Source organism: Plecotus auritus (genome assembly GCF_963455305.1).
Source record: "Plecotus auritus genome assembly, chromosome: 5".
Classification (NCBI taxonomy): Eukaryota; Metazoa; Chordata; class Mammalia; order Chiroptera; family Vespertilionidae; genus Plecotus; species Plecotus auritus.
The window spans coordinates 32,622,914-32,641,548 of record NC_137776.1 but is presented as its reverse complement, the minus strand read 5'-3'; the positions used below and the strand labels follow the sequence as shown (position 1 = coordinate 32,641,548).

General features: G+C 45.5%; 1 protein-coding gene across 1 annotated transcript in view; it reads right to left on the bottom strand.

Annotated features, from left to right (window-relative positions):
• The window catches only part of ARMC9 (armadillo repeat containing 9), a 126,743-nt gene extending 112,967 nt beyond the window's left edge, over positions 1-13,776 (bottom strand). Inside the window, exon 1 of the mRNA XM_080669904.1 lies at positions 13,674-13,776. The gene's annotated coding sequence lies outside the window, so the exon portion shown is untranslated. The remainder of the gene's footprint in view (positions 1-13,673) is intronic.
• Between the last annotated feature and the right edge of the window lie 4,859 nt (positions 13,777-18,635).

Genomic DNA, 18,635 nt, shown 5'->3' with positions numbered 1-18,635 from the left:
GAGGTTGCCACAGGCTTTCCCTAGCAGAAGGGAGCTGGAAGCTCCTGACTGCACTGAACCCCAGTTCTGACTGCACTGAACCCCAGTTCCAGGCGAGCCCCTGGGGACCCACGCTCTTACAGCGGGGAATCTGGACTCTCGGGCGGAGACTCAGGAGCCAGGGAAGGCAGAGGGCTGGAGGCGCGCGACTGCGCGCGCAAGGGCAAGGCTGACGGGAAGCCAAGACTGTCTGCTCTGCCCTGAGACTCCACCCCATCCAAGCTGAGCACAGAGTCTATTGCAATTTGGCAAGTCTAATCCTGTAAGGTTGTCTCCAGCACCGAACTTCTCCCAGCATAGACACAACTGATCCTCACAGCCAACTGGCCTGGAGGTCAATTCCTCCCAGTGATACCAACAACAATCAAGACTTAACTACAACAAGGCTGTACACACAGTCCACAAAGGGGTGCACCAAGAGTATCCACCTCAGGTTAACTGGGGAGGCCGACCCACTGGGCCATATAGGAAACCTAGCACACAAAGCTACCCTACCAACTCAGGGAAGCAGTGAAAATGCGGCGACAAAGAAACAGATCACAAACGAAAGAAATGGAGGAAAACAAACAACTGGATATAGAATTCAAAACTATGGTTATAAGGCTTTTCAAGAATATCCTAGAAAAGGCCGATAAATTTAGCGAGACCCTCGAAGATATGAAAAAGGACCAACTAGAAATTAAACATACACTGACTGAAATAAAAAATATTATACAGAGACCCAACAACAGACTAGAGGAACACAAGAATCAAGTCAAAGAATTGAAATACAAAGAAGTAAAAAACAACCGAAAAAGCAAAAAGCAAAAAAAAATCCAAAAAGTTGAAGATAGTGTAAGGAGCCTCTGGGACAACTTCAAGCGTACCAACATCAGAATTATGGGGATGCCAGAAGAAGAGAGAGAGCAAGATACTGAAAACCTATTTGAAGAAATAATGACTGAAAACTTCCCCCACCTGGTCAAAGAAATAGACTTACAAGTCCAGGAAGCGCACAGAACCCCAAACAAAAGGAATCCAAAGAGGACCACACCAAGACACATCATAATTAAAATGCCAAGAGCAGGGAGCTGCGGGCTTGGACGCGGAGTCGCCGCCATCTGGAACCGGAAAGTGGAGCTTATCCGAAGCCTGAGAATCCACAACTGCGGCACCCACGGAACAGCTGCGAGCCCCAGAACAACGCTCCCCAATTGGCGCAAACACACGGGTTCAGAGGAGCTCTACACTCCACCACGGAAAGGTCAGATTTCGCCTGAGATAAGGTGAGGTCTCTGGTCCCAGCGCGAGAGAGGAACGCGCGTTTTGCGGGAGCTGGAGGACCAGGGAAGTCTGTGCCTAGAAAAATCGGTGGCTGCTGGTGCTGGCGTGATCTGTGAATGTGGAAGGGGGTCCTCAGAGCTGCTAACAGAAGGGCTCTCTAAAAAGCAACCCATTTTGATCTGAAGTGCAGGGACACCCTAAGAATTTCAGGGGTGTGCTAGACTTACGCGCAGCCACGGAGTGCGCACACTTGGGCTTTTTCCTCTTGAAATTCTTGCTTCTGATTACTAAGCCCAATTCATAGGTTCACCCAGTTGGGGACACCCTGGGAGACTGCAGGGGAAAGTTGTTTTTCTGGAACCTGGGGATCGGAGCGGGGAGTGACCATCGGAGAGCCAGCTCTGAGGCAGACCACTCCCACAAACTGGTAGTGAGTGCCACAGGGAAAGAAGGCTCTAACACTCCCTAGAGAGGCCATAGATAAACCCGGAAGTCAATCCAGAAACACTGCCACCCAGGGGCTGAATCACAAATTGACTCTTGTGTAATCAAAAATAAAGGAATACGAATTAAGACACACCGCCTGCTTAAAATCAGGACTGGCTTACATCACTGAAGAGCAGTGGAACGCAGGGAACTGCAATACTGTCCGGACTGAGAAACAGGTGTGCCAAACAGAACAACAGGGGAAGTGAATGACCTTCACTACTCCACATTTTATTTTTATTTTTTATTTTTTTATTTTCATTTTTTGCATCTTTTACTCAAGAAACTAATTTTTTTCCTCACTTGATTTTACCTTTTTAATTATTACATTTTTATTTTCAATCCGTATTATTACTACTGCTATTTTATCTTTTTTTTTTTTTAAGTGTCATTTTATTTTCTCTTCATTTTGTTTTGGGATTAATGTTCTACATTCTATTTTTATCTTTCCTTTAGCATCATTTTACTCTATCTCAAATCTACCTTATGCCATCACTCTCTTCCTCACTTTTCCCTTTTCAGTGTCCTGTTTATCTTACCCCTTTCCTGCTTTAGATTTTCCCTATTTTTTCTGTTTACCCCCTTTTAAAATTTCACCCTACTTATATATCTAATCTCCAATCCCCTGCTCCAAGTCCATACACACCTCTCTCTTCGCTGTCTTAACTATCCAAAAAATTGTTCTTCTCTCTGTCCTTTTGTTGTTGTTCATTTGAATGTAGATTATATCGAATTTTTATGCTTTTTTGTGAGATTGTTTTGCTTATTCTTCTTTTGTTTATTTTTTTGTTTGTTTAGTGCTTCTGTTTTCCCTTGCCTCACTCAATATTAGTTGGTGTTGTAGTTTGTATTAATCCCCAGGTACTTGTTACTGGCATTTGCTGGGATAAGTGATTGTTCTATTGGAGTTTTATCCCCAATATATATAGTCTGTTTCCCTTTCTCTCTTAGTCTCTTTCTTGTCTCTCTTACTTTTTTTTCTTCTTTTTTTCCCTTTTCCCAATTTCATTTTGACACCCCCTTTTTTTTTCTTCTTCTTCTTTCTTTCTTTTTCCTCTTCTTCTTTCTCTACTATCCCCTGATTTGTCTTTCTCTGGTGGTCACCTTTATTGGAGGTTGTTAATATCGTGAATACATTTCTGTTCAGTGCCTTGTGTGTTGTACCTGTTAGTGCTGTATTTTGTGCCTTTAAATCGACGCAGGAGAGAGAGAACTACATAACCAGACACCCAGAGAAGAGAGACCATGGGGAGACAAAGACACAGCCCGCATATGAAAGAAAAGCAGGCATCACCAGAAAAGGAAGTAAATGAAATGGAAGCAAGCAACCTTCCAGAAAAAGAATTCAGAGAAATGGTCATAAGGTGGCTGAAAAGAATGGAAGACAAATTCGACAATATGAGCAAGAACCAAGAGGAAATGAAGAAGAACCAAGAAGAAATGAAAAATGACATCGCTGCTGTAAAGAACTCAATAGAAAGCATCAAGAGTAGACTAGAAGAAGCAGAGGACCGCATCAGTGAGCTAGAAGACAAGATGGGAAAAAATACCCAAGTACAGCAACTTCTAGAAAAAAAAATTAAAAGGCAGGAGGAGAGCCTAAGGGAACTTTGGGACAACACGAAACAAAACAACATCCGCATAATAGGGGTTCCAGAAGGAAAGGAAGCTGAGCAAGGAATAGAAAACCTATTTGAAGAAATAATGACAGAAAATTTCCCTGATATAGAGAAGAAAAAACCCACACAAATCCAAGAAGCTCACAGAGTCCCAAGCAAAATGAACCCCAAAAGACCGACGCCAAGGCACATTATAATTAAATTGGCAAACACCAACGACAAAGTAAGAATCTTAAAAGCGGCCAGAGAGAGACAGAAAGTTACATACAAAGGAACCCCCATCAGACTAGCAACTGATTTCTCAACAGAAACTCATCAGGCCAGAAGGGAATGGAATGAAATATACAAAGTCATGCAAAGGAAGGGTCTGAATCCAAGAATACTGTACCCAGCAAGGCTGTCAATCAAAATTGAAGGTGAAATCAGGAGCTTCACAGACAAAAAAGGACTAAGGGAATTTATTACCACCAAACCAGCAATGCAAGAAATGCTAAAGGGTCTGCTGTAAAAAAAAAAAAAAGAAATAGGAAGCGAAGAAGGAACACAGGTGTAAAGAATAGGAATGGCGACAAATAAGTACCTATCAATAATAACTTTAAATGTAAATGGATTAAATGCCCCAATCAAAAGACATAGGGTAATGGATTGGATAAGAAAACATGACCCATATATCTGCTGTCTACAAGAAACCCACCTCAGAAAAAAAGACGCACACAGACTGAGGGTGAAGGGATGGAAAAAGGTTTTCCAGGCAAATGGAACTGAAAAAAAAGCTGGGGTAGCAATACTTATATCTGACAAATTAGATCTCAAAGTGAAGGACATAACAAGAGATAAGGAAGGCCACTTCATAATACTAAAGGGAGCAATCCAACAAGAAGAAATAACTCTGGTAAACATATATGCACCCAATACAGGAGCACCCAAATACATAAAAAAACTCCTGGAGGATATCAAGGGAGAGATTGACAGCAATACAATCATAGTAGGAGACTTTAATACCCCACTATCACCATCGGACAAATCCTCTAAACAAAAAATCAGCAAAGAAACATCAATCCTAAATGACTCACTAGACCAGATGGAATTAATTGACATCTTCAGAACATTTCACCCCAAAGCCACAGAATATACATTCTTCTCAAGTGCACATGGGTCATTTTCAAAGATAGACCATATGTTGGGACATAGGCAAAGTCTCTTCAAATTCAAGAAGATAGAAATCATATCAAGCATCTTCTCAGACCACAGTGGCATAAAACTGGAAATCAACTACAATAAAAACAACCCAAAGAAATCAAACACATGGAGACTAAACAGCATGCTATTAAACCATGACTGGGTTACCAGAGAGATCAAAGAAGAAATAAAAAACATCATGGCAACAAATGACAATGAAAACACTACAATCCAAAATCTATGGGACACAGCGAAAGCAGTCTTGAGAGGGAAGTTCATAGCTCTACAAGCCTACTGCAAAAAACAAGAAACAGGGGTAATAAATTACCTAACCCAACAACTCAAAGAGTTAGAAAAAGAGCAACAAGAAAAGCCCAGTGTAAGCAGAAGGAAGGAAATAATAAAGATCAGAGCACAGATAAACGACATAGAGACCAAAGAAACAATACAAAAGATCAACAAAACCAAGAGCTGGTTCTTTGAAAGGATAAACAAGATTGATGAACCTCTAGCCAGGCTCACCAAGAAGCAAAGAGAGAGGACCCAAATAAACAAAATCAGAAATGAAAGAGGTGAAATAACAACAGATCCCGCCGAAATAAAAAGGATTGTTAAAAAATACTACGAACAACTCTATTCCAACAAACTGGACAACCTGGAGGAAATGGACATATTCCTAGAAAAATATAACCTTCCAAAACTCAATCAGGAAGAATCTAAACAGCTCAATATGCCAGTAACTATGGAAGAAATTGAAGCAGCCATCAAAGAGCTTCCGGCAAACAACAGCCCGGGGCCAGACGGCTTCACAGGAGAGTTTTACCAAACATTCAAGGAAGAACTAAAACCTATCCTCCTCAGACTATTCCAAAAAATTCAAGAGGAAGGAACACTTCCAAGCTCCTTCTATGAAGCCAGCATCACCCTAATACCAAAACCAGATAAAGACAACACAATGAAAGAGAATTACAGGCCAATATCCCTCATGAATGTAGATGCCAAAATCCTCAACAAAATTCTAGCAAATCGGATCCAGCAGTACATCAGAAAGATCATACACCATGACCAAGTAGGGTTTATCCCAGGAATGCAAGGATGGTTCAATATCCGAAAATCAATAAATGTGATACATCACATAAACAAATTGAAAGATAAAAATCACATAGTCATATCAATTGATGCAGAAAAAGCATTTGACAAAATCCAACACCCTTTCTTGATAAAAACTCTCAACAAGGTGGGAATAGAAGGATCATACCTCAACATAATAAAAGCTATATATGATAAACCCACAGCTAACATCATACTCAATGGGCAAAAACTAAAACCATTTCCCCTAAGAACAGGAACAAGACAAGGATGCCCACTCTCACCACTCCTGTTTGACATAGTACTGGAAGTATTAGCCATTGCAATTAGACAAGAAGAAGAAATAAAAGGCATCCAAATTGGAAAAGAAGAAGTAAAGCTGTCCTTATTTGCAGATGACATGATATTGTACATAAAAAACCCGAAAGACTCTATCAAAAAACTAACAGACTTAATAAATGAATTTGGCAAGGTAGCAGGATACAAAATTAACGCCAAGAAGAGAAACCAAGATGGCGGCATAGGTAAACACCTAAACTGCTGCCTCGCACAACAATTTCAAAACTACAACTAAAAGACAGAACGGACACCATCCAGAACCGCAGGAAAGCTGACTGAGTGAAAATTCTACAACTAGAAGGAAGGAGAAAAGCTCACAGAGAATTGGAGGTACGGCAAAGGGTCTTTGTGCGCGCAGAGAGGAAGGGCGGCGGAGTGCCTGGCTGGCTTTCTCTGGCGGAAGGGGGAAGGGAGCCCCCGACCGCATTGAACCCCAGTTCTGACTGCACTGAACACCTATTCCGGGCGAGCCCCTGGGGACCCACGCTCTTGTGGGGGGAGTCTGGACTCTCGGGCGGAGACTCGGGAGCCGGGGAAGGCGGAAGACTGAAAGTCCGCTCGCGCCAGTGCGCACAAAGGCTGCGGGAGGCTGCCACAGGCTTTCCCTAGCGGAAGGGAGTGAGAGGCTCCTGACGGCACAAAACCCCAGTTCTGACTGAAGTGAGCCCCAGTTCTGACTGCAGTGAACCCCAGTTCCAGGCGAGCCCCCGGGGACCCACGCTCTTGTAGGGGGAGTCTGGACTCTCGGGCAGAGACTCGGGAGCCGGGGAAGGCGGAAGACTGAAAGTCCGCTCGCGCCAGTGCGCACAAAGGCTGCGGGAGGCTGCCACAGGCTTTCCCTAGCGGAAGGGAGTGAGAGGCTCCTGACGGCACCGAACACCAGTTCTGACTGAAGTGAGCCCCAGTTCTGACTGCAGTGAACCCCAGTTCCAGGCGAGCCCCTGGAGACCCACGCTCTTGTGGGGGGAGTCTGGACTCTCGGGCGGAGACTCGGGAGCCGGGGAAGGCGGAAGACTGAAAGTCCGCTCGCGCCAGTGCGCACAAAGGCTGCGGGAGGCTGCCACAGGCTTTCCCTAGCGGAAGGGAGTGAGAGGCTCCTGACGGCACCGAACACCAGTTCTGACTGAAGTGAGCCCCAGTTCTGACTGCAGTGAACCCCAGTTCCAGGCGAGCCCCCGGAGACCCACGCTCTTGTGGGGGGAGTCTGGACTCTCGGGCGGAGAATCGGGAGCCGGGAAGGCAGAGGACTGAAGGCACACACGTGCTAGCAAGGGCAAGGCTGATGGGAAGCCAAGACTGAGACTCCACCCCATCCAAGCAGAGCACAGAGGCTATTGCAATTTGGCAAGTCTAATCCTATAAGGCTGTCTCCAGCACCGGACTTCTCCCAGCATAGACACAGCTGATCCTTACAGCCAACTGGCCTGGAGGTCAATTCTTCCCAGTGATACCAACAACAATAAAGACTTAATTACAACAAGGCTGTACACACAGTCCACAAAGGGGTGCACCAAGAGTGTCCACCCCAGGTTAACTGGGGAGGCAGACCCACTGGGCCAAATTGGAAACCTAGCACACAAATCTACCAACTCAGGGAAGCAGTGAAAATGCGGCGTCTAAGAATCAGATCACAAACGAAAGAAATGGAGGAAAACAAACGACTGGATATAGAATTCAAAACCACGGTTATAAGGCTTTTTAAGAATATCCTAGAAAAGGCCGATAAATATAACGAGACCCTCGAAGAGATGAAAAAGGATCAACTAGAAATTAAACATACACTGACTGAAATAAAAAATATTATACAGAGACCCAAAAACAGACAAGAGGAACACAAAAATCAAGTCAAAGAATTGAAATACAAAGAAGCAAAAAACACTCAACCGAAAAAGCAAAAAGCAAAAAAAAAAATCCAAAAAGTTGAAGATAATGTAAGAAGACTCTGGGACAACTTCAAGCGTACCAACATCAGAATTATGGGGGTGCCAGAAGAAGAGAGAGAGCAAAATACTGAAAACCTATTTGAAGAAATAATGACCGAAAACTTCCCCCACCTGGTGAAAGAAATAGACTTACAAGTCCAGGAAGCCCACAGAACCCCAAACAAAAGGAATCCAAAGAGGACTACACCAAGACACATCATAATTAAAATGCCAAGAGCAAAAGACAAAGAGAGAATATTAAAAGCAGCAAGAGAAAAACAGTTAGTTACCTACAGGGGAGCACCCATACGACTGTCAGCTGACTTTTCAACGGAAACTATGCAGGCCAGACGGGAGTGGCAAGAAATTTTCAATGTGATGAATAGCAAGAACCTACAACCAAGATTACTCTACCCAGCAAAGCTATCATTCAGAATTGAAGGGCAGATAAAGAGTTTCACAGACAAGAAAAAGCTAAAGGAGTTCATCACCACCAAACCAGTATTATATGAAATGCTGAAAGGTATTCTTAAAGAAGAGGAAGAAGAAAAAAGGAAAGATAAAAATTATGAACAACAAATACATATCTATCAACAAGTGAACCTAAAAATCAAGTGAATTAAAAACCTGAGGAACAGAATAATCTGGTGAATACAATAGAATCAGGGGCATAGAAAGGGAGTGGACTGATAATTCTCAGGGGGAAAGGGGTATGGGGGGGTTCATAAAGAGACTGGACAAAAATCATACACCTATGGATGAGGACAGTGGGGGGTAGGTAAGGGCAGAAGGTGGGGTGGGAAATGGCTGGAGGGGAACTATGGGGGAAAAAAGGAGAAATAATTGTAATAATCTGAATAAAGATTTATTTAAAAAAAAAAAAAATTAACGCCAAGAAATCTATGGCATTTCTATACACCAACAGTGAACTTACAGAAAGAGAGACTAAAAAAGCAATCCCATTTTCCATCGCACCAAAAAAATTAAGATACTTAGGAATAAACCTAACCAAGGAGGTAAAAGACCTATATGCAGAAAACTACAGGACACTGAAAAAAGAGATAGAGGAAGATGTAAACAGATGGAAGAACATACCATGTTCATGGATTGGTAGAATCAACATCATCAAAATGTCCATACTACCCAAAGCAATCTATAGATTCAATGCACTCCCCATTAAAATACCAACAGCATATTTCACAGACTTAGAAAGAACTCTCCAAAAATTCATCTGGAATAAAAAAAGACCCCGAATAGCCACAGCAATCCTGAGAAAGAAGAATAAAGTAGGAGGGATCTCAATACCAGATTTCAAGCTGTATTACAAAGCCACTGTCCTCAAAACAGCCTGGTACTGGCACAAGAACAGACATATAGATCAATGGAATAGAATAGAGAATCCAGATATCGACCCAAACCAATATGCGCAATTAATATTTGACAAAGGAGGCATGAGCATACAATGGAGTCAAGACAGTCTCTTCAATAAATGGTGTTGGGAAAATTGGACAGATACATGCAAAAAAATGAAACTAGATCACCAACTTACACCATACACAAAAATAAACTCAAAATGGATACAGGACTTAAATATAAGACGGGAAACCATAAAAATACTAGAGGAATCCAAGGGCAGCAAAATCTCAGACATATGCCAAAAGAACTTTTTCAGTGATACTGCCCCTAGGGCAATGGAAGCCAAAGAGAAAATAAACAAATGGGACTACATCAAAATAAAAAGCTTTTGCACAGCAAAAGAAACCATCAACAAAACAACAAGAAACCCCACTGTATGGGAGAACATATTTGCAAATGGTATCACAGATAAAGGTTTAATTTCCAACATCTACAGGCAGCTTATACAACTTAATAAAAGGAAGATAAATGATCCAATAAAAAAATGGGCAACGGACCTAAATAGAATCTTTTCGAAAGAAGACAGAAGGAAGGCCAAGAGGCACATGAAAACGTGCTCAAAGTCACTTATTATCCGAGAGATGCAAATCAAAACGACAATGCGATACCATCTCACACCTGTCAGAATGGCTATCATCAACAAATCAACAAACGACAAGTGTTGGCGAGGATGCGGAGAAAAAGGAACCCTCGTGCACTGCTGGTGGGAATGCAGACTGGTGCAGCCACTGTGGAGAACAGTATGGAGTTTCCTCAAAAAACTGAAAATGGAACTCCCATTTGACCCAGTAATCCCACTCCTAGGAATATATCCTAAGAAACCAGAAACACCAATCAGAAAGGATATATGCACCCCTATGTTCATAGCAGCACAATTTACAATAGCTAAGATTTGGAAACAGCCTAGGTGCCCGTCAGCAGATGACTGGATCAGAAAACTATGGTACATCTACACAATGGAATACTATGCTGCCATAAAAAAGAAGGAATTACTACCATTTGTAGACACCTGGATGGAATTAGAGAACATTATGCTAAGTGAAATAAGCCAGTCAATGAAAGAAAAATACCACATGATCTCACTCATTTAGGGATAATGAAAAACATTATAAACTGATGAACCAAAAGATAGTTACAGAGGCAGTAAAGCATCAAACAGAGTGTCTAATTACAGCGGTAAGGTTAGGGAGAGGTGGGGGAAATAAGAGATCAACTGAAGGACTTGTATGCATGCATATAAGAGTAACCAACGGATGCAAAACATTGGGGGGTGAGGGCAGGTATGGGAGTGGGGTGGGGGGGGGCAATGGTAAGATATGTACACATATAATACCTTAATAAAAAATTTGAAAAAAAAATAAAAAAAAAATAAAATGCCAAGAGCAAAAGACAAAGAGAGAATCTTAAAAGCAGCAAGAGAAAAACAGTTAATTACCTACAAGGGAGCACCCATATGATTGTCAGCTGATTTCTCAACAGAAACTATGCAGGCCAGACGGGAGTGGCAAGAAATTTTCAAAGTGATGACTAGCAAGAACCTACAACCAAGATTACTCTACCCAGCAAAGCTATCATTCAGAATTGAAGGGCAGATAAAGAGCTTCACAGATAAGAAAAAGCTGAAGGAGCTCATCACCACCAAACCAGTATTATATGAAATGCTGAAAGGTATTCTTAAAGAAAAGGAAGAAGAAAAAAGTAAAGATAAAAATTATGAACAACAAATACATATCTATCAACAAGTGAACCTAAAAATCAAGTGAATTAAAAACCTGAGGAACAGAATAATCTGGTGAATATAATAGAATCAGGGGCATAGAAAGGGAGTGGACTGATGATTCTCAGGTATGGGGGTGTTCAGGAAGAGACTGGACAAAAATCATACATCTATGGATGAGGACAGTGGGGGGGGGGAGGTAAGGGGAGAAGGTGGGGTGGGAACCGGGTGGAGGGGAGCTATGGGGGGAAAAAGGAGAAACAATTGTAATAATCTGAATAAATATTTCTTTAAAAAAATAAAAATAAAAATAAATTAACCCTAAAAAAATAAATAAATAAAATAAAATAAATAAAAGTAAGGAGGATGGAGAAACTTGTGTGGCCAGGATGTTGAAATAAAAATGAGGTTGAGGCCCTGGCCAGTGTGGCTCAGTTGGGTGAGCATCATCCCAAGTATTGAAAGGTTGCCAGTTTGATTCCTGGTCAGAGCTTGATACCTGTGGGGGAGTCAAGGCAGCCTATTGATGTTTTGCTCTCACATCTCTCTCTCTCTCTCTCTCTCTCTCTCTCTCTCTCTCTCTCTCTCTCTTTCTCTCTCTTTCTCTCTCTCTCTCTCACAAATAAACAAATGAATGAATAAATAAAATGAGAATGAGGATGAGGAGGTGGAGAAACAGACAGTGAGCCAGGAGCTACTATCTTCAAGGAAAACAACTGTGCCTCTGATAGGTGACTGCCTCAAGGAGTGGTGGCAAAGTGGTAAAGCCCATGGCATATGGGGGTGGTGGTCTGGAAGTAGCAGTGAGGAGCAGAGAGAACCTGGGCCCCACGGGCCGCCTCCAGGCCTGCCAGATTCATAAGGTGTGAGGAGAAAGACAGCTCCTGTTTGAGGACTACCCACCCCACCCCTCCAGCCTTTCTCTGGACCGGTCCTTTTCCCAACTCCCTTCTACCACTGCCCCATGTCAGGCCCAGCCAATAGTGAACTCCCAGCCATTGTCCCATACAGCATGCTCTTTCTAAGCCCTCTGATTGATGCACTCGCCCCACCTCATAGGCAAACTCAACTCATCACACTAACTTCATCCAGATTGACCTCCTTTAGGAAGTCTTTCATGAACCCCTCCCCTTCCTTCCCCATCAAGGCTCTCCCCTCTGGGGTGCCTCAGTACCCCACATCTATTTCTACTGTTATACTTATCACCCCGTTTACCAAGGCAAGAAGCTGTATTTAATTTTTGTATCTCTAGAATCTAGCAGAGTGTCTCATAGGTATGATAGGCACCCAAGATGTTTGACGAATAAATGAAGCCCAAGTAGAGGGAACAGCATTTTTGAAGATCCCAGAACAAGAAAACTGTTATTTTTTGAGAACTCAAGTTCCTTCCTCCCTCGGGGCCTTCGCACATATTGTTCTCCCTGCCTGCTAACACTTGCCCCATCTCCTGCTTCACCTGGCAAACCTCTCTACTTAATAAATACTTAATAAGCAATAAACACGTCCTCAGAGAAGCAATTTGTGAGCATCATTTAAATAGCATTCTGTTGTGATTTTCTATCAGTGAAGGTGAGCCACTCACTATTGGGTATTCTATTACTCTGACATCCTTAGGAATTACAGAATTTTTCTCTAAACCTTTATATCACAATAGGTTCATTTATTGAGGATTTAATGTATGCCAGACAATGTGCAAAAAGCACATGTAAATTAAAGTTACATTTAATTTTCACAATATACCTGACAGGGCAACATGACTTATATTCTCCTTTTACAGGTGAGGCAACAGAAACTCGGGGAGGCTGCGGTGCTCCCAGTAACTCAGCTAGTAAGTGGGAAAGTGGGAATTTAAATCCAGACCAACATTAACCACTGCACAGCATTATCCAAGGTTTGCACCACCTGAATCCGAATCACCTGGGATGCTTGTGCAAAGGGAGGTTCCTAGCACCACCCTGATCTCACTGAACATCACGGCAGGCACGATGCCCCAAATGGTTTTAAACAAGCTCTCCGGATGATCTTTATGCACATTCAAGCTTGAGAGCCACTGCTCTACTTCATGCAGAAACTAGAGAAAACTTCTTCACTTTTGAGGGTTGCAGTGGCAGCTTCTGAATTTCTATATAATAAACAGGGTTTGTGACTAAGGGTAAGACTGTGGGGTGTGTCTGGAAGAAGAATTTGCACAGCAAGCATCCTGTTTTTGCTTAGAGTGAATGAAATCTGGACTTCACCGGGGTGCCTGGGAAGGGTGGTTAGATGATGGAGATAACGGAGGGGGTGAATCTAGAAGTCCCAGGTCACCCGCTCGCACGGCCACTAACGATCTGAAGGGACTCCCGCCAAGGGTGGCCCCACTGCACCCAAGATCAGGGACTACTGGCGGGAAGCAGCTGGGCCTGTCCTAGGCCCACGCCGCAGTGAGAGCCCTGGACCGCAGAAAGAAGCGGAGGCAGCTGCAGCGGCTGCCGAGCTGGCACGTCGGGATTTCTCTCTCGGGCGAGGGCTCAGCAGCACCGCGGCCCTCGGGTCCCACCGCTGCTCCTCCCTCCCGGGGCGGCGGGCTCGGGGGTGGCCCGGCCCCATCGGGGATGTGCTTACCTGGGGCTCTGCCGCGGGGACCCGCGCCCACCCCGCCCGGCCGCCAACTCTCCAGTCGTCACCCCGGCAACCGCCGCCGCCTGCTCAGCGTCACGTGGGGAGGCGCAGCCAATCACGGGCACGGTGGGCGCGGAGCATACTGGGAGGAAAAGCGGGAGCTTTGGGAATTCAGGAGGCAAACTTTCCTGGGGCGGAAGTAAAGCGAAGTTGCCTGCTGGGGGTCGCCGGCTGCGTGTCCGTGTCCCGGGTTCTACCCTCCACCGCTGCCGTTCGTTCATTCATTTCCACCAGCAGGGCCCTGGCTTTGTTCCCAGCTCTGGGGATGAGCCCCAACAGGCTCAAGCTCCAGCCTCAGGAGCTAGTTGTATCACAGGAAAAACGAAACCCGCAAGAGAAGATTCACTGTCCAGTGTTCGCGGAAAAGATGGGATTCGTTTTTTTTTTCATTTTACTGAAGTGACCCAGGACCACCTTAGAACATGTCGCCCAAGATCTGCTTAAAGCTCCAGGTACAAGGGTTCCACTCCACTTCAGCAGTTTGCAGTCATTTTTGGAAAAACCTTCCCCACCCCACCCCCACACGAAATTTGTTTTTTAGAAATAAAACTGGAGCCCTGGCCGGGTGGCTCAGTTGGTTGGAGTATTGTCCTGTACACCAGAAGGTTGCAGGTTCGATGGTCTGTAAGAGAAGCAACCAATCCATGTTTCTCTCTAACATTGATGTTCCCCGCCCCCCTTAAAGTCAATAAACATATCCTCTGGTGAGGATAAATGTATATATAAGATAAACTGGAGTGCAAATCCTATCTCTCCTTGTACATGGTGCTCTTGAACTGAAGTTGCCCAACTCTGGCTGGAGGCTGGGAGGTGGCTAGAGATGGAGAAATCCTTCTATTCCAGACATTGAGGCTGTGTGGTGGTGCCTCCGTCTTCCCATCTCCATGCTTCCATCTCCATGCTTCCATCTCCATGCATCCAAGAGGGTGGAGACAGGGAAGAGGGCATGGTGAAGGTAGGGGAGCCTGCCTTTGGAGAAGCCCTAAGATAGTCTGTGGCCACCATCTGCCCAGCCACCAGTCTCCCCAGCCCCCTGTGCTCTTTTGAGATTGTCTTCAAAGAAAAGCTGTATTTAGCAGGAAATGACATCCTCTTCAGGTAATATGTATTGGAAATAATCTTCCTGTTCATGGTAATAAAAATTAAATTGATTGTCAACTCACTGTGTGCCTGGGGTTGTCAGACAAAATACAGGACACCCAGTTAAATTTTAATTTCAAATAAGTTTTTAGTATAAATATATCCCAAATATGCCTTATTATTATTATTGCCTATACAGGTCATTATATTAGCGAAATATGGTGACTCTGTGTGTGCCAAGCATTATGGTAAGTGAATTACACAGATAAATTTTTTAAATTGATTTTAGAAAGAGGAAAAAAACCCATCCATTTATTGTTCCACTTATGCATTCATTGGTTGATTACGCCCTGACCCAGGGATCCAACTTGCAACCTTGGTGTATCCACGCACACCAACTGAACTGCCCGGCCAGGACAGATTATTTTAATTCTCACACCACATCCATATATAATTGGATAATGTTTTCACAGTTTCACAGATTAAGCGTTGCACTTTTCCAGAGCCCTGTGCTCGTGTAAACAGTAATGGTTAAAAAACTCCCTCCACCCCTTTGGTTCTGGGAAGCGGTTTACCAAAAAGAACTACCTTTCCTTATGTGACTTGGATGAGGCTCACTGCCCATTGAGTGTAAGACTTAACCTATTTAACCTGGTGTGAGTACAAAGAATACTTTTGTCACAAAGGCAAAATAGCTTAGGACTGAAGCTTCACCTGGGCACTACCCAGGTTGGCTCTGCTCTGTATGTTCCATGAGTTCAGAGCAGTACACTGAACCTGCTGCTTAACCTTCCCAATTCTTAAGACTTGCCAAGCATCCCATTGGCCCTAAATGCGTGGTTCTTGTTTGACCACTCCAGTTTTCCCAAGCTGCCAGTGGGCCCAAGATGACTTTCTATTTAGTTTAAGTATTAAAGTTTCGAACACAGGCAAATGTAGAATTATTTAATGAATCCACATAAATCCATCTCTCAAATTCTAGGATTATCAAGATATTGCTGTTGGGAAAGTCTTGATACCAAATTCAATTCTTGGAATATGCAGAACACTCTAGGGGAGCTAACCAGCCTTGCACAGGACATCAAAGCAACTGACTGAGCTCTGCATTCAAAAACGACACATCTGAGTCTTCTGCAGCCAACAGCCCACTGTGGGCCCGGGCCCTTGGACTCCGTAGGGGTGGGAAGCCATGCATCCCTGTAGCATGCTACACAGCTCTTGAATGAAGTCATCTTTGCAGCTGTAGTAGGCAACTAAATGCCTGGTGGCTGTCTCTACCGAAGGGCAAAGAGCTGAGACAAAAGCAGAGGAAGAGGGTACAAATCTCCAATGAGCGGGGAGCTGGTAAACAGTAACCCCTGAGTTGTTTGAGGGGGTGAAGCCCTCGGGTTGACCGGCTCCAACAAACCTGGCAGCCAGCTGGACTGAACTTGTTTTGGAGCTCCTGCAGGGGGCGCCCAGACCAAAAACCTGTCTCTGAGCAAGCGCAGGATCTGGATTTAATCAGCAGGTTGAACAAGCAGCCTACTGAAATACAAGGCACCAAGCGGAAGATGAACTACTGCAAGGCACTGCTTAGGAAAAAAAAAAAAAAATCCGTTCCAGGAAAGTTGTGTTTTGCCCAAAACTCATGATGTGTGAGGGATGCAGATCCACCTTTCTCCCTGGCCCAGAGTCTACAATAGAGGTGGAGGACCCGAGTGTTGGTGTGTCTCACAAGCTGCTTGATTTCTTGGAAGGAGAGCACACCCTGCTGGGAATGCAGCCCCCAAGGGAGGTGTCAGGGAGCAGGAACGCAGGGAGGCCTGAAAGTGGGGGAGACCAGATTTCCACCTGGGCCATGAGTGCTGTCCTTGCCTTGTCCCAGAGATGTGAGTCACATCACAGCCCCCCGTAGTTCTGTGGTCTGGAGGAGGTTGACAAAAAAGACCCAGGCCTTAAAATGAACTTCCCAAGGAGCAAATCTGGATCCAAGATCGTTTCAAAGAAAGTACACTTCTGCTGGGCTCTCATCAGGGGTGTTCCCTGATAGACACTTCAGATTTTTTGAGGAATATCACTAGTTCCCAAACACGTGTAAAACACACGTTGTGGGGCACGTGAGGTGAGCAAAGAGGATGGTACATTGGCCTGAACTGGAAGAGTAGATGCTAAAGTGACTGAATTTGGGTCGTTTCCTGATAGGTCTGCACACCTTGAGGACCAGCTAACATGGTACACACAGAACATCTTTAATTATGTGGCTGTCCCTGTCTTTTGGACCAGCTTGAGGACCAGCTAACATGGTACACCTTGAGGACCAGCTAACATGGTACACACAGAACATCTTTAATTATGTGGCTGTCCCTGTCTTTTGCATGGAATGTTTCAGATGAGATTTCTGGAGCCACTAAGCATGCCCTGGCCTCCTTGTCCGAGCCTAAGAACCAGTCCTACCTACTTGCCCCAGACCAGCGTCACATGATCATTTATTGCGGTCATGGTGAAGCCTATGATGTGAGAGAGTGTGTGAGACAAAGTGATAACTGGGTTACCAAGTAAACAGCGGATTAATCTTAATAAAACGAGTAATTCATGATGATAAAAAGTGCACACAGTTCCATTAAAGCTCCCTTTTTATCCTTCTCCCCACCAGTAATGAAAGACCCCGGGGCTCCACTGAACCTGAGACCAAAGCTAAGATGCAGAGCTCCATTCACCCCTGGGATGAAGCCTTTTTCTAAAGGACTCAAGAAACCAAAAGTGAAACTATGGGCGGTGAGGAGAGAATTTGGCAGGTCGATGCGGTCTTTCCAAGTGTGTCCCAAACGGCTGCAGAGTCACCTGGGACCTTAGACATGCCCATTGTCAGACCTGCCCAATCAGAAAGTCCGGAGGTGCGGGCAGCAACCTGGACGGTTGGGCTGGGCGCTCCAGGTGTGGGACCCGCTGAACTGAAGGTCTGGGGAGAGCGCCAGGAGCCTCTGGGGCCCACGGCCAGCCACCGGCACAGATCGGGCCCCAGGCGGGCGCGGGGCGAGCCTCCCCAGCCTGGCGCCCGGCGGGGAATAAATCTCTCAGCGGGAGCAGCGGGCCGTGCAGACCGAGGAAGCCGCCCAGACGCGCCAGCTGGCTCGGGGTCCGGTGCAGCCGCGGCCGCTCCCCCCCCCCAGGAGGGAGCGAATACGGGGCCGCGGAGCTTCCACACCGTGACCTGAGTCTTGGGCGCGGGGCTCACAGCAGGTCCTCCATTCTGGGAAGAATGGGACCAGCCGGGGTCTTGGGTACGGTCTTAAGACAGCAGCCATCCCAACCGGACCTGGGCTCCGCCCGGCGGAAATTTGGCTTCGGCTTGGCCCTAGGCGCCCGCGTCTGCCCCGCCCCCCTCGGTCACTTCCAGGAACCCGGCTTTTGGAGGTGCCAGCCCTACGGTCAGAGCACGGACAGGTTCCCAGAAATCACACGCGCTCTGGAGCGGAGCCCGTTCCCACCCGGAGGCCTGGGCATCTCTGTTTTCCATCACTGGACCCCAGGCAACACCCCCCCCCCACCGCACCCACACATACCCCGCCTCCGCGCCCCTGCTCCGACCCAGGGAAAGAAGGCGGAAAAAGCACGCAGCTGCCCTCCGACTTCCCTTTCGTGGGGCCCCTGCCCTTTCCTTCCCTCCCGCCTCAACTCCTACAAAGTCAGGCCAGGACTCCTCCGCAACCAGGACAGAAACCCGTCTCCACACAGCTTAAACTCAAAGGGGCTTTGTTGGTGCACATCACAGGCAAGTCAGAGGTGGAGCCGGCCTGAGTCAGACAGAGCTGCAGGTGGGACCCCGGCAATGGACCTCGGCTC